This window comes from Heloderma suspectum, chromosome 5 (assembly GCF_057233095.1).
Source record: "Heloderma suspectum isolate Gila_16-S chromosome 5, 16-S_ref, whole genome shotgun sequence".
Taxonomy (NCBI): Eukaryota; Metazoa; Chordata; class Lepidosauria; order Squamata; family Helodermatidae; genus Heloderma; species Heloderma suspectum.
The window spans coordinates 232748686-232764373 of NC_139462.1; positions in this window are offsets into that span (position 1 = coordinate 232748686).

Below are 15688 nucleotides of genomic sequence, written 5' to 3' on the forward strand. Positions count from 1 at the left end.
AGGAAACTCAAGAACTTTGGGGCCCAGATAGTTTTCTCATCCATCCTTCCAGTAGTTATAAGAGGGATAGAAAGGGAATGAAAAATACCCCGGGTGAATGACTGGCTATGAAGGTGGTGCCGATGAGAGAGATTTGGATTCTGGGACCACGGGCTATACTTCCTGGAAGATGGGCTGTTGGCAAGGGACGGGTTGCACCTCATAAAGGCTGGGAAGAATGTGTTTGGCAACAGCATGAAGAACTTCATCAGGAGGGCTTTAAACTGAATCCTACGGGGAAGGGAGATGTAATGTTGGGGGTAACAATGGACGTAGGCGCATGCACTGCAACGGAGAGAACAGCTCTGATAGCACCCAATAATAGCCTTCCGACACATGTAGGAAGAAAGCCAGACTATGAAGCATGTGGTCTTCGATGTCTATATATTAATGCCCAGAGTATGGGAAACAAACAGAACGAACTTGAACTCTTAATACAAGAGGGAAATTATGACTTGATAGGTATAACTGAGACTTGGTGCAATGACTCTCATGACTGGAATACAGCAATTGAAGGATATAACTTGTTCACAAAGAACAGGAGGAACAGAAAGGAAGGTGGGGTTGCACTATGTTAAAAATACATCTCTCTGCACAGAAATACAGGAGGGTGAACTTGGTAGCCCTATCAAGAGCATCTGGATCAAAATAAATGGAGCAAAGAATAAAAGGAACCTGATGGTCGGAGTCTACTACCGGCCACCCAATCAAGGAGAAGAGGATGAAACTTTTGAAAAGCAAATAGCCAATGTTTCAAGGAAGTATGACGTAGTAGTAATGGGGGACTTCAATTTCCCCGAAATTTGTTGGGAGACAAATTCTGCAAAACATGGCCCCTCCAGGAAATTCCTGACTTGTGTGGCAGATAACTTCCTCCTACAGAAAGTAGAGGAAGGAACTAGAGGATCGGCTATCCTTGACTTGATCCTAACCAACAGAGATGACTTAGTGGATAAAGTAGCAGTTACAGGAACTCTGGGGGAAAGCAACCATGTTGTACTTGAGTTCTTGGTTCTAAGGGAAGCAAAAGCCGAGTGTAGTCAAACGTGTACCCTGGATTTTAGGAAAACTGATTTTAATAAACTCAGAACAATGATCAGGAAGGTCCCATGGCAAGCGACGCTAATGAGAAAAGGAGTCCAAGATGGATGGGAGCTTTTAAAAAAGGAAATTGTCAAGGCACAATTACAAACAATTCCAACAAGAAGAAAAGGTGGAAGACAACAGAAGAAGCCAATGTGGCTTCACAAAAAGCTTAGGGATGACCTGAAAACAAAAAAGGATGCATATAGGAAGTGGAAAGAAGGCCAAGCAACAAAGGAAGAGTACAGGCAGGTAGCACAGAATTGCAGGGATGGTGTCAGGAAGGCTAAAGCTGAAAATGAGCTGAGGTTAGCGAGGGATGCTAAAAGCAACAAAAAGGCTTTCTTCAGCTACGTGCATAGTAAAAGGCAGAGGAAAGAAATGGTTGTTCTGCTATTAAAGAAGGATGGCAAAACGATAACAGATGACAAAGAAAAGGCAGAGGTGCTCAATTCCTACTTTGGCTCAGTCTTCTCCCAAAAGTGGGTCTATGACCCCCCTGGCAAAGGCAAAGTACAGGCTGAAAGGCAGGATTGCAGCTTGAGATCAATAGGCATATGGTCAAGGAACACCTAATTCCTTTGAATGAGTTCAAATCTCCAGGGCCAGATGAACTGCATCCTAGAGCAATAAAGGAACTGGCAGAAGAACTCTCAGAACCGCTGTCTATTCTCTTTGAGAAATCATGGAGGACGGGTGAAGTGTCAGATGACTGGAGGAAGGCTAATGGTGTCCCTATCTTCAAAAAGGGTAAAAAGGAGGAACCTGGGAACTACAGACCAGTCAGTCTGACATCAATCCCTGGGGAAATTCTGGAGCAGATGATAAAGCAATCCATCTGGAAGCACCTTGAAAACAATGCAGTGATTACTCAAAGCCAACATGGATTTGTCAAGAACAACTCCTGCCAAACGAATCTGATCTCATTTTTTGATCAGGTCACCTCCTTTTGGACTGTGGGAATGCTGTGGACATCATATACCTGGACTTCAGCAAAGCTTTCGACAAAGTGCCCCATGATATCCTGATGAGCAAACTAGCTCAAAAGTGGGCTAGATGAAACAACGATCCGGTGGATCCACAGTTGGCTACAGAATCGGACTCAAAGAGTGCTTATCAATGGGACCTTCTCACACTGGGGAGAGGTAACAAGTGGGGTACCGCAGGGCTCATTCCTGGGCCCAGTGCTCATCAACATTTTTATGAATGACTTGGAGGAGGAGGTGCAGGCAATGCTGATCAAATTTGCAGATGACACAAAATTGGGATACCTAATACCTTGGAAGACAGAAACAAAATTCAAAGTGATCTTGATAGGCTGGAGTGCTGAGCGGAAAACAACAGAATGACATTTAATAGGGATAAATGCCAAGTTCTGCACCTAGGAAAAAGAAACCAAAGGCACAGTTACAAGATGGGGAATACTTGGCTCAAAAATACTACAAGCAAGAAGGATCTTGGAATTGCTGTCAATCACAAACTAAATATGAGCCAACAATGTGATGTGGCTGCAAAAAAGGCAAATGCTATTTGGGGCTGCATTAATAGAAGCATAGCTTCCAAAACCCAGGAAGTACTAGTCCCCCTCTACTCAACACTGGGTAGGCCTCATCTGGAGTACTGTGTCCAGTTCTGGGCACCACACTTTAAGAAGGATGCAGACAAACTGGAGAGGGTTCAGAGGAGGGCAGCAAAGATGATCAGGGGACTGGAAGCAAAGCCCTATGAAAAGAGACTGAAAGAACTGGGCATGTTTAGCCTTGAGAAGAGAAGACGAGGGGAGATATGATAGTGCTCTTCAAGGACTTGAAAGGTTGTCACAGAGAGGAAGGCCAGGATCTCTTCTTGATCATCCCAGAGTGCAGGACACGGAATCATGGGCTCAAGTGACAGGAAGCCAGATTCCGGCCGAACAATAGGAAAAACGTTCTGACTGTTAGAGCAATACGGCAATGGAACCAATTCCCTAGGGAGGTGGTAGGCTCTCCCACACTGGAGGCATTCAAGATGAGGCTGGACAGCCATCTCTCAGGGATGCTTTCACTTAGATTCCTGCACTGAACAGGGGGGTGGACTCAACAGTCTGATAGGCCCCTTCCAACCCTACTATTCTATGATTCTATAAATATCTTTAAGGCAAAGGTGATACCGATGTTAATTTATGGTGCAGAAATGTGGGGTTTTACAGATCTTTCAAAAATTAAAAACAGTCAAAGTCGCTTCTTGCGTATGATTTTAGGGGTTCCAAAATCCCCACCAGCCTGTGCAGTTAGAGCTGAATTAGGTATGCAAAAGATATCTGGATTAATCTATGCTAGGATAGTTAACTTCTGGTGCAGAATAAATAACCAATCAGAAGACAGGTTGCCTAAAATGTGCATGGAGGAACATAGGAGGTCCAATTTGGGAGATGTCTGGTGGCTAAAACTATCAAAATTCCTCCTAAATTTTGGCTTCCCTGTCCAAGTACTAAATCTGAGAGAAATTGCCAGCAGAATTATATTCAAACAAAAAGTTTTTGATGGAGGAGCGCAAACTGGCTTAACTGCCAGTTTGCGCTCATGTTGTAAAACATGAGAAGGCCAGGATCTCTTCTCGATCATCCCAGAGTGCAGGACACGGAATAATGGGCTCAAGTGACAGGAAGCCAGATTCCGGCTGAACATCAGGAAAAACTTCCTGACTGTAACAGTAATACGACAATGGAACCAATTACCTGGGGAGGCGGTGGGCTCTCCCACACTGGAGGCCTTCACGACGAGGCTGGACAGCCCTCACAGCCTCAGCTGCCACAAAATGGCTAGCCAGGGCAAAACGACAGCACTAACCTGAAAAATATCTGGCATTTCCCATGAAAATGGAACATGGGACAGTTTTTACTTTGGACTCAAGCAATTAATTATCTTACCTTACCTTACCTATCTTATCTATGTGTTCCATGTTTGGGGCTCTATTGTGCCATAGCTGAAATGGTGTCTGTGTGTGTGTGGTGCCCTTGGTTGGCAATCTATTCTGGAGATAGGTTGCTATCCAGATGGCATCGCCCCATAATCGAACACGTAGGTCTGCATCTGTCAGCACACACCTTGTCATCTCCAGGAGGGATCTCAGCTTCCTTTCGGCAGTGCCATTCTTCTCAGGAGTGTAAGCCACACTCCTCCTGTGAAGTGTGCCCTGTTTATCTAGCAATGCTTGGGTGTGGCGCGAAATGTATTCACTGCCGTTCTCTGATTGCAGCTCCTGAAGTCTTTTGCCAAACTGATTGCTGACTATGGCGACGTATTGCTTCAGCGTGTCATGTGTAGGGATGTACGAAAGTCACTTACATAGAGCGCCGCCATTTGTGTACGTGCTTTTTTGTTTCTTTTCCCAAAGTCACCGGTGATAGGCTACGTAACGATTTTCGTAGCCTATCATGGCTGACTTTGGAAATCTAGCCGTGATAGGCTACGTTAATCGTTACGTAGCCTATCACAGGGTTTGGGTTTTTTTTTCACTTTGTAATGGTGGCGGTGGCAGCCGGTCGGAAGACTGGCTGCCGCCCCCGCCCCCGATGAAAGGCCGATGAACCGCCGCCGGGACCCGCCGCCGGGAGGGACATTCGCCAAAGGTAAGTCCCATCCCGGGGGGAGGGCAGGGGGGGCGGAGAATTTCACCGCCGATTTCGGGGAGCCGAATGCGTTGGCGCTCGGCCCCCCGAAGATTCGGGGAGAAATTCTCCGCCATCCCTAGTCATGTGCCTCACTCTTTTCTTTCATTAGATATGTTATAAGGTGTCTTGAAAAATCATCCACAAATATTGAAACATCTATTCTTCCTTAACAAAGGCACATTGATTAGACCACAGAGATCATTGTGTAGGAGCTCTAGTACTTTGGTGCTTTTCCCCTTCAATTTGAGTTGGAAAGGAGGGCCTGATCCCCTTTGCCTTTGCACCTAGATGTATTATCACCATCACTTTGTTTTACCTTGATACCTGCTGCATGGTTTCTGTGCTGTAGTTCCAAGATCACCTTTGTATCACGGTATCCAAGTCTTCTGTGCCAGAGGTGCAGGCTGATCTCATCTCCATGTACTTGGGCCGCATTCGCTTGCTGACCTGAAAGACTTAACTCATAGACACCGTCATTTTCAAATGCTTGTGCGCATAAAATACTGTTTTTGGTTACGGTGCATTTTTGCTGTCCAAGTCAAAGTGTGCTTCCTGGAAAGGGGCCTGGAGGGAAGAGAGACACAAGAATTTTTATTTATTTATTTATGTATTAAATTTATTAATCGCCCATCTGACTGGTCACCCAGCCACTCTGGGCGATGTACAACCCCCATAAAACAATTTAAAACAATAAAATTTTACCATAATTTTTTTTTTTTAAATACCCTAACCCACCCCAATTGCCTGCCTGAACAACCACGTTTTTAATGCACGACGGAAGTTCATTAAAGAGGGGGCATGACGGAGTTCCCTAGGGAGGGAGTTCCACAGAGTGGGGGCCACCACAGAGAAGGCCCTCTCCCTCGTCCCCACCAGTCTAGCTGTCCTGGCTGATGGGACAGAGAGAAGGCCATCTGAGGCTGATCTCGTTAAGCGGCCTGTCTGGTGTTGCTGGAGGCGCTCCTTGAGATAGGCTGGGCCGGAACCATATAGGGTTTTAAAGGTCAAAACCAACACCTTGAATTTGGCCCGGAAAACAACTGGTAACCAGTGCAACTCCTTCAGCACTGGAGTGATGTGATCTCGCCGGCGGCTACCTTTAATCAGGCGAGCCGCCGCGTTCTGTACCAGCTGCAGCTTCCGAACCGTCTTCAAGGGTAACCCCACGTAGAGCGCATTACAGTAGTCTAAACGAGAGGAGACCAGGGCATGTACTACCGATGGGAGCAGATGGTCGGGAAGGAAGGGGCGCAGCCGCCGTATCAGATGGAGTTGATACAGCGCTGTCCGGCTCACAGCTGACACCTGAGCCTCCATGGACAGCTGGGAGTCCAAAATGAACCCCAGGCTGCGGACCTGGTCTTTCAAGGGTAGCCGTACCCCATTCAACACCAGGTCAACATCCCCCAGCCTCCTCTTGTCTCCCACCAAAAGTACCTCGGTCTTGTCAGGGTTGAGCTTCAGCTTATTCCTCCCCATCCAGCCACTCACCGTTTCCAGACATTTGGACAGGGATTCTACGGCCAACCTTGGTGAAGATTTGAATGAGAGGTAGAGCTGCGTGTCATCCGCATATTGATGACACTGCACCCCAAACCTCCTGATGATAGCCCCCAGTGGCTTCACATAGATGTTAAATAGCATCGGGGAGGGGATGGAACCCTGTGGCACCCCACAAGTAAGTGGCCACGGGTCCGAAACCTCCTCTCCCAGTGCTACCCTCTGGTACCTGCTGGAGAGGAAGGACTGGAACCACCGCAATACGGTGTCTCCAATGCCCAACCACTCCAGGCGGTCCAGGAGGATACCGTGGTCAACGGTATCAAAAGCCGCTGAGAGGTCGAGGAGAACAAGGAAGGAGCATTCACCCCTATCCAGAGCCCTCCTCATATCATCCACCAAGGCGACCAAGGCCGTTTCTGTCCCATGCCCAGGCCTGAAGCCCGACTGAAATGGGTCTAGATAATCAGTTTCTTCCAAGTTGCCTTCAACTGCACCGCCACCACCCGCTCAATCACCTTGCCCAAAAATGGCAGATTTGAGACTGGGCAAAAGTTGTTCAGAACTTGAGGATCCAAGGAGGGCTTCTTTAAGAGCGGTCTTATCACTGCCTCCTTGAGGGCTGATGGCATCACTCCCTCCTCAAGGGAGGCGCTCACCACCGCCCTGATCCCTTCACCCAGTCTCTCTCTGCAGCTCATAATGAGCCAAGATGGGCAAGGATCAAGTAAGCAGGTGGTCGGCCTTACAGATGAAAGCACCTTGTCCACTTCATCAGGAGGAAGAAGCTGGAACCGATCCCACAAAACCGGTTTGCCACAGGCCGCCTCTTGCTCACTAACTGTATCCACAGTGTGCAGAGTAACACACCTAATCTGATCAATTTTATCTGCAAAGTGCCTTGCCAAAGCCTCACAGGAGGCCTTAGAATGCTCCAGTGGTTCCGGAGCCACAGGACCAACCAGGCTCCAGACCACTTGGAACAGCCCCCTGGGGCAGCACTCTGCAGACGCGATGGAGGCAGCATAATATTCCTTTTTTGCTGCCTTCACCGCCACGTGATAGGCTGAAGATATAGCTCTAGCCCGTGTCTGATCGTCTTTGGAGCGAGACTTCCGCCACCGGCGCTCTAGCCGTCTCACCTCCTGTTTCAGAGCTCGTAACTGCGGATTGAACCATGGTGCAGTCCGAGCCCTGTTCAGGGGGAGAGGGCGTTTCGGAGCCACCCGATCTAATGCCCCGGTGATTGCGGCATTCCAGCCACCCACCAGGGTCTCGACCGAGTGGTCGTTGGCATGCCCCAGAGAATCCCCAAGCACGTTCAGGAATCCATTTGGATCCATAAGACACCTGGGGCGGACCATTTTAATGGGTCCTCCACCCCTGCGGAGGGGTTGTGGAACCGAGAAGTCCAACATCACCGGATAGTGATCTGACCATGACAAGGGGGTGGTGGATATACCCCCGACTTCCAGATCACTCCCCGCTTCTCCAGAAACAAACACAAGGTCTAGTGCATGACCGGCTACATGGGTGGGCCCAGTTAGAATATGGTGCAGCTCCCAGGAGGCCATGGTCTCCATGAAGTCCCGAGGTGCTCCTGTGAGGATGGCCTCCGAATGTACGTTGAATTCCCCCAACACCAGTAAGTTAGGGGACTGTACACGCACATCAGAGACCACCTCAAGCACCTCGGCCAGGGAGTCAGTCGTGCAGCGGGGTGGACGGTACACGAGCAGAATCCCCAGACTGCCCTTCGGGCCCAACCTCCAGTACATGCACTCAGCAACCTTGGTCTCCCGGAGAGGGGGTCTGGTGAAGACCAAGGACTCTCGGTAGATAATTAGAAGCCTAATTATTAAATTTGCACAGCTGCTTCCAAAAGCAGACTTAACTTGCCACCCTCCCATGGGTGGGAGTGACAACAGAGCACAGGTTGTACATAAAGTATTTTCGGGAGCACTTTGCTAACAACATAAAGGCCAACAACAAAGAATTCTTTAAATATATCAGAAGCAGGAATCCAGCCAGGGCAGGGGTCCCCAACTCTCTGGACCTGTGGGCACACTTGGGAAGAAAGTGCTGTGGGCACCACCAGAAAATGGCCCCCATGGGGGATGTGGCTGGTCACATAATGGCTGTCTTGGGGGGTGGGGCTGGCTACTCAGGTGGAGGGGACAGAGATCGAGTTAGATGGTGGGAGGGAGGGGGAAATGGCAAGGCGCAGGGCTAGAAGCCAGGGATGGGGAAGGGAGAGAAACAGCAAGGAAAGGGGTTGTGGAGAGAGGAATAGCAAGGTCAGAGGCTGGGAGTGCGGGGAGACAGCGAGCACAAGGCAAAGGGCTGTGTGGGCGGCCGTTTCTCTGCCTGCCCAACAACAGCTCATCTGAGGCCGGCATGGGAACAGGAAGGAGCACCTGGCGCCCTAATGTCTTTCAGGGCTTTTAATAAAAATAAGTGGGGGTAGAGCTGGCACAGTGAAGTTCAGGCTCATGGCCTTGGTCTCTGCTCACCACTGCCGCTGAGCCTCCCGCCATTTCCCGCCACAGGCGGGCGGGCGGGCGGGCAGGAAGGCAGGCAGGCGGGCAGGAATGTCTGCCCGTTAACGGCAGCAGGGGGTCAGCAGAAGCACTGAGTGGAGCTCTGGGACGTCCACCTGGACTCACCGGTGCTGCTGTCTGAATTCTGCTGGCCCTACTGCCCACCTGTGCACGTCCAGGGCAGGGCAGGGCTAACTAAGCCAGCAGCGCTTGCCCTTGCCCTTGCCCAGCACTTGCCGGAGGCTGCCGTCTGCTGACGCTGGGCCTGGTGGGCGCGGATTGTGGAGGGCCAGCGATCTCCCCTGAATGCGACCACAAGGAACACTTGGGGCAAGGTGTGGTGCTCAAGGATCCTTTGAGCATGGGCCATTCCGCCCGGAAAGCCTTTCAGTCACAATATTAAAACAGGCAGGAAACAGGCAGTGCAATCTGGCACATGCTGGCTGGTGGGCGATTCCTTATTCAACGCGGGGGCGCAGCAGCCTTCCAGAGCTCTCCCATCCCTATTATTATTGTTTTTATTTATTTCATTTTTATACTGCCCAATAGCCGAAGCTCTCTGGGAGAGCTCCACAAAATTAAAACCATAAAAATACAACAGAAAGTACAATATAAAATATAATAGATTAAAACTACATAATAAAAATAAACCAGAGTGAAACCTAGTAGCAGAGCAGATATTTAAAATGCAATAGCAGTTTTAAGACAGCAGAGCTAAAAAAACCTGGAATGCTAAAAATGCCTGGGAAAATAAAAAGGTCTTCACCTGGCACTGGAAAGAGTACAACGCAGGCGCCAGGCGGACCTCTCTAGGGAGTTTGTTCCACAGCCAGGGTGCCATAGCAGAAAAGGCCCTCTTCCTGGTAGCCACACACCTCACTTCCCTTGGCGGAGGCTCACGGAGAAGGATTGCTGAGGATGATCTTAGGGCCTGGGCAGGTATATATGGGAGGAGGCGATCCTTCAGGTAACCTGGCCCCAAGCCGTTAAGGGCTCTGAATGTTAACACCAGCACTTTGAATCAGGCCCAGGAGTGGACTGGCAGCCGGTGCAGCTGGAAAAGTACTGCCGTAATATGAGCTCGCAGGCCAGTCCCTGTTACCAATCTTGCTGCCCTATTTTGGACCAGCTGAAGTTTCCGGACCGTTTTCAAAGCAGCCCCACGTATAACGCATTGCAGTAATCCAGACGAGAGGTTATCAGAGCATGGACAGCTGTAGCTAGGCTCTCTCCGTCCAGAGAAGGGCGCAGTTGGTACACCAGCCTGAGCTGATAAAAGGTGCTCCGTGCCACTGAGTTCACCCGTGCCTCAGGTGACGGCTCTGGGTCCCAGAGCGCCCCCAAACTGCTGCACGGCCCCTCCGCGCGCCCCCGGCCAGCCTGCGAGCTGGAGGGGGCTTGGGGGGGTGCCTCGGGCAGCTCTGCGTGACTGGCAGCTGGTCTCGGCAGAGGGGGGCGGCCTTTGCCCAGCTTTGCCCAGCCAGTCAGGGACTCGGGACGGGGCGGGGGCTCGCTTCAGTGGGCCACTTTCCTCTCTCTTTTCTTAAAGAAAAGCAGCCCGCCTCAGGGCTGATAAAAAAGTGCTCCATGCCACTGAGTTCACCTGTGCCTCAAGTGACAGTTCACCTGATCCTACAAACCTGATCCTTTAGGGGGAGTGTAGCCCCCTCCAGAATGGGTTGAACATCACCTAGCCAGGCAGACAATAGGCAAATGCTATTTTGGGCTGCGTTAATATAGCTTAACTATATCAAGCATAGCTTCCAAATCCCGGGAAGTACTAGTCCCCCTCTACTCAGCACCGGTTAGGCCTCATCTGGAGTACTGTGTCCAGTTCTGGGCACCACACTTTAAGAAGGATGCAGACAAGCTGGAGAGGGTTCAGAGGAGGGCAACAAAGATGATCAGGGGACTGGAAACAAAGCCCTACGAGGAGAGACGTAAAGAACTGGGCATGTTTAGCCTTGAGAAGAGAATACTGAGGGGAGATAGGATAGCGTTCTTCAAGGACTTGAAAGGTTGTCACAGAGAGGAAGGCCAGGATCTCTTCTCGATCATCCCAGAGTGCAGGACACGGAATAATGGGCTTAGGATACAGGAAGCCTGATTCTGGCTGAACATCAGGAAAAACGTCCTGAGAATGGAACCAATGACCTAGGGAGGTGGTGGGCTCTCCCACACTGGAGGCAATCATGATGAAGCTGGACAGCCACTTGTCAGGGATGCTCTGACCTGGATTCCTGCACTGAGCAGGGGGTTGGACCCGATGGTCTTATAGGCCCCTTCCAACCCTACTATTCTATAATTCTATGACGAACCACCCACTAACAGTACCTCCATCTTGTCTGGATTGAGTCTCAGTTTATTGGCCCTCATCCAGTCCATTACCGTGCCCAGGCACTGATTCAGAACAGCCACTGCCTCACCTGAATTTGATGAAAAAGAGAGCTAGAGCTGGGTGTCATCTGCATTTGATGACACCTCAGCCCTCACCTCCGAATGATCTCCCCCAGTGGTTTCATGCAAAGTTAAACAGCATGGGGGATAAAATAGAGCTCTGTGGAACTCCATGGCATAGTTGCCAAGGCACAGAGCAATAATCCCCCGGCACCACCTTCTGGAATCGGCCATCCAAGTAGGAGCGGAACCACTGCAGCGCAGTGCCTCCAACTCCCAGCCGAGACAACCTATCCAGAGGGATACCATGGTCGATGGTACTGAAAGCCACTGAGAGGTCCAAAAGAATCAACAGGGTCATACTCCCCCTGTCCCTTTCCCAGCAAAGGTCATCCCACAGGGCGACCAAGGCAGTTTTCCATTCCAAAACCGGGCTGGAAGCCTGACCGAAATGGATCTAGATAATCCATTTCCTTCAAGAGTGCCTGGAGTTCTCCTGTAACCACCCATTCAAGTACCCTGCCCAGGAAGGGGATGTTAGCTACCGGCCTATAGTTGTTAATGTTTTCTGGGTCCAGGTTAGGCTTTTCCAGGAGTGGCTTAATTATCGTCTCTTTTAAAGAAGCCGGCACCACTCCCTCTCTCAAGGAGGAATTTACAACCTCCTGGAACCAGCCAGATATCCCTGCCTTGGTTGATGTGATAATCCCCAGGCCTCACCAGCAAGCTCTCCTGTGTCCTGTCAAGTCCCTGACCATCTATAGTGTGGTAAGTGCTCCGCCATGCTTGCTTCTGTCTTCACAAGTCCTCTGTTCTCCTACTTGTGCTACTGAACATGCACAGCAGGTGTGCATGCTCAGAACGATCACAGTTCTGCACTGATTTGATGACGGAGCAGGGAAATGTGGGCTCAAAGGAGTACTTTTGTGTTGTTTTAGGGTGCAAAGGAGTCCCAGCCCAAATTTTGCTTTTCACTCATGTTCATGATGATCTTAAAGTTAGCATGAATATCTCACCCTTTCTGTGCAATGGGGGTGGCTGCTATGGCAGAGCCATGTGTGTTCCAAGCAGTGTGTGGGTCAGACACTGCCCCCAACCCTCTGCTTTGAACTCATGGTGTTAAACATTTCTGTGTTACCTCAGTTTGCCCTTTCTGTGCAATGCTTTGCTGGTAGAGCAGCGAGATGAGGGCTCAAAGATGTGCTCTGGTGTTATTCCATACATCAGAGACACCCCCAACCCTCTGCTTTGCACACCTGATGCTTGCTTAGCATGCTTGCCTGTGTTTTCCCTTTTTGTGCAACGGCTTCCTGGGAGCAAAGAAATGTAGGCTCAAGTGCGTGATTTGATGTTGTTTTATGAGTCAGATACACCCCAACCTTCTGCTTTGTGCTCATGATGTTAAACTTCACTTTTTTCAGTTTGCCCTTTCTATGCAATGCCTTGCTGGTGGAGAGCTTTTTCACCTTGTTACTGCTTTTTTCTGGATTGATCTTATATCCAGAAGTACAGCCAAATTGTTCAATGAAGGCCATCAGACTTAGGACCGATATTTCAGGATTAGCAAAAAATAATATAGTGTCAGTAGGGATGGCGGAGAATTTCTCCACGAATCTCCGGGAGGCCGAATGCCAACGCATTCGGCCCCCCGAAATTGGTGGGGAAATTCTCCACCGGCCCCCCGCCCCCCCCCCGGGATGGGACTTACCGTGGCCGAATGTCCCTCTCGGCGGCGGGTCCCGGCGGCGTTTCGGCAGCGTTTCGGCGGGAGAGGGGGCGGCGGCCGGTCTCCCGACCGGCTGCTGCCGCCATTGCAAAAAAAAAAAGTAAAAAAAAAAAAAACACACCCGTGATAGGCTACGTAACAATTTACGTAGCCTATCACGGCTAGATTTCCAAAGTCAGCCGTGATAGGCTACATAAATCGTCACGTAGCCTATCACGGGTGACTTTGAAAAAAAAAAAGTGTTCCCTTATTTTCGCCATAGTCTACATAAATCTTTACGTAGATTAGACGTGCCAAACTAAGGAACTAAGGAACGCAAATGGCGCCCCATGGGCGCCGCCATTTGCGTACGCTTTTTTTTTCAAAGTCACCCGTGATGGGCTACGTGACGATTTACGTAGCCTATCATGGCTGACTTTGGAAATCTAGCTGTGATAGGCTACGTAAATTGTTACGTAGCCTATCACGGGTGTTTATTTTTTTTTACTTTACTTTTTTTTTCGCGGCCGGGGAGACGGGGCGCTCCTCCCCGGCCTGAATTTCGGCGGCGAGGGATGGGGCGCCTCACCCCCGGCCTGAATTTCGGCCGGGCGGGGCGCCTCCCCTCCCTCGCCTGAACTTCGGGGGGAGAACCGAAGCGCCTCCCCCCCACCACGAAGCAAGCTGCGGGACCAGGTAAGTCCCTTTCGTCCATCCCTAAGTGTCAGCAGCATAGAGTGTCAACTTTATTTCCTGGGTCCCAAGGCAGGATTCATCCATGAAAGCATATAATGAGCAGGTTTGCATGATCACAGAGGGAAAATATTCTGGAACATGGCAATTCAGGAAGGGGGGATTTAAACTTTCCCCTTCATGTTTTCATGCTAAGAAATTGAAACTTTTTTCTTGTCTGAATACCCCCGTAATGGGGGGCGGGCGGTAGATTCCTGCATGAACACAGGAGCAGGAAAAAGCCAGTCGCTGTAAAATGAAGCACTGAGTGGGAGGAGGAGGGATGGAAGGCATTGCAAGGAGCAGTCACGTTTTTCGCCGCTCTTGCCAGGCATCTCTGTAGCTCTTTCAAGCAATCCAGGCACAAGCCATCATGCTGGGTTCGCATGTCACAACAAAACACTCTGAAAACAAGCCACCCTGAATGACCCAAGAACAAGTCATGGGTTCTTAGGGTGGCTTGTGCGTGGTTAACACAAAAAACCCTTAAGCCACCGTGCTGGGTTCAGACAACATGTCTGCACAGTGGCTTATTTTCCCTCTCTGTCCATGCTGGTTGTGGAGAGAGAAGCCTTTGGCTTCAAAGACTCCCAGTAACCCTGTACCTTTGCTAGAAACAATCCATCTCTAGCTCTGGGCTTCGTGTGCCTGATTCCCTGACTTCTGGCTTCTGCCTGAATTCCTGATTTATGACCCAGACTGCTTATGACTGTTTATCGCCTGTTCCCTTTTGAACTTGAGATGCTGAGTCCTCCTGGCTTCTGACCTTGCCATGCTTCAGCAGCATGCTATTGACACACTCCTGGCTTGGCATTCCAGACGTCTCGACTTTGCATTCCTCGACCATTCTCTCATTCTCATCTGACCTTCAGCTGGCTGTGAGCCTAGCACTGCTCTGCCAAAGACCGAGTGGCATTCCAGAGCGGGACAGGTATGGCGGTGGATGCACTGAACTGGTGTCTGGCCTCAGTAATGGACTAGATGAAAGCTAGTAAAGTGACCCTCAGTCCACAGAAGATGGAGGCTCTGCTGATGGGTAGTTCCTCTGTCTGGATGGGGGAAGTGCAACCAGCTCTGGATGGGGTCACACTCCCCTGAAGGAGCAGGTGTGCAGCCTGGCCCAGAAACAAATTCAATGTCCTGGATTTAATCTATAAAGTCCTACATGACTCAGGACCCCAATACCTCAAGGACCGCCTCTCCCCATGAGGACCTACCCAGTCCTCAAGGTCAGTTTTGCTGACTGGGAGTAGGTGATATGAAGATATGACTCAACATTGTCATATTTTGGCACCTGTAGTGTTCATTCTAGGCTGGGGAGGGGTGTGCGCACCCACGTGTGTGTGTGAGATTTGTGTGCTGTGGATGAACATTTTTCGTATTGTATTGTTTATGTTGTTCATTTTCATGCTAAATATACTTATATTGATTTTTAGTTTTTTCCTGTTGTATTAATTATGGATTTCTGTGTTTGTGTGTGTAAGTTGCTTCAAGACGGCTTTTTGCAGTGGGAAGCGACATAATTTAATAAATCATCATAATCGAAGGAGTGCTTTGGGTGCTGTTCAGTAGGTCAGAAACACCCCCCTCACCCTATGCCTCGTCTCGTCATGTTAAAGTTAACACGTGCCTCACTTTCCCGTTTTTGTGCAGTGGGTTGCTGCTGCAACAGGGCTCAAAGGAGTGGTTTGGTGTTGTTGTATGGGTCAGAGGCAAGACCCCACCCCACCGTCTGGTTTGAACTCATGCTCTAGTTGGCCCCACCTGTGACCTTTGGCACTGCCTGCTGTGACCACTTGGCCCCAGCTACTGTTACCCACCTTGCCATCCATTCGCCTGTCCCAACAGGGACGAGCCGCCATTGTCTACTGTAAGTCCCACTGAGTGAAATGGGGCTTACTCCCAGATAAGTGGCTATGGTGGCTTGAAGCCACAGTTGCAAGTGTGTGAATGGGACTTCTGGAGAAAAGGAAATGGTGAACTCTGATTCCCAGCCTAGGTCCTCATTGGTCTACCCAGGAAATCTGGCACAAAACTGGC